This window comes from Eumetopias jubatus, unplaced genomic scaffold (assembly GCF_037043125.1).
Source record: "Eumetopias jubatus isolate StellerSeaLion01/CBP00866 unplaced genomic scaffold, mEumJub1_p1.0 scaffold_10, whole genome shotgun sequence".
NCBI classification, from domain to species: Eukaryota; Metazoa; Chordata; class Mammalia; order Carnivora; family Otariidae; genus Eumetopias; species Eumetopias jubatus.
The window spans coordinates 48,214,262-48,215,316 of record NW_028274816.1 but is presented as its reverse complement, the minus strand read 5'-3'; the positions used below and the strand labels follow the sequence as shown (position 1 = coordinate 48,215,316).

The window sequence follows — 1,055 nt, the reverse complement described above, 5'->3', positions numbered from 1 at the left end:
AAGATGTGGTATATACACACAATGGAATATTATTCAGCCATAAAAAAGAATGAAATCTTGCCATTTGCAACAACATGGATGGAGCTAGAGAGTATAATGCTAAGGGAAATAAATCAGTTAAGAGAAAGACAAATACCATATGATTTCTTTTTTTTAAATAACATATGATTTCACTCGTATGTGGAACGTAAGACACAAAACAAATGAACAAAAGGAAAAAAAAAGAGAGTGACAAACCAAGAAACAGATTCTTAATATAGAGACCAAACTGATGGTTACCAGAGGGGAGGTGGGGGGGGAATGGGTGAAATAGGTGATGGAGATCAAGAGCACACTTATCACGGTGAGCACTGAGGAAGGTACAGAATTGTTGAATCACTATATTGTACACCTGAAACTAATATAACATTATATGTTAACTATACTGGAATTAAAATTAAAAACTTAATAAAATTTAAAATAATAATAATGTTGGGAAAATTTTGTTTTGGGGAAAATTTTTAAAAAAGAAAAAAACTAGAAAATGAACTACAGAATAAACTCAAAGAAAATAGAGTATTTCTTCTACTTTTAAGAAAATTAAAATAGTGTTTGCTTCAGCAGCATATATACTAAAATTGGAACAATACAGAGAAGATAGCATGGCCCCCGTGCAAGGATGACACACAAATTGAAAAGTATTCCATATTTAAAAAAAAAAAAGAAAAAAAGAAGTTAATGAAAAAGTAAAATGGAGATTCTTTTTTTTATTTTAAAAGATTTTATTTATTGGGCACCTGGGTGGCTCAGCTGGTTAAGCGACTGCCTTCGGATCAGGTCATGATCCCAGGGTCCTGGGATCGAGTCCCGCGTTGGGCTCCCCCTGCTCTGCAGGGAGCCTGCTTCTCCCTCTGCCTCTGCCTGCCACTCCCCCTGCTTGTGCTCTCTCTGTAAAATAAATAAAATCTTAAAAAAAAAGATTTTATTTATTTATTTGAGAGATAGAGTGAGCAAGAGAAAGAGCACACAGGCAGAGGGAGAGGGGGAAGCCAGGCTCCCTTGCTGAGCAAGGAGCC

The 1,055-nt window shown here is 35.7% G+C and overlaps 1 non-coding gene across 1 annotated transcript; it reads left to right on the top strand.

Annotated features, from left to right (window-relative positions):
• The first annotated feature begins 587 nt into the window (after positions 1-587).
• Positions 588-692, top strand: LOC114224481 (U6 spliceosomal RNA). Its single transcript, XR_015769405.1, has one exon. It is a non-coding gene; the product is annotated as a U6 spliceosomal RNA (small nuclear RNA).
• Positions 693-1,055: the final 363 nt, after the last annotated feature.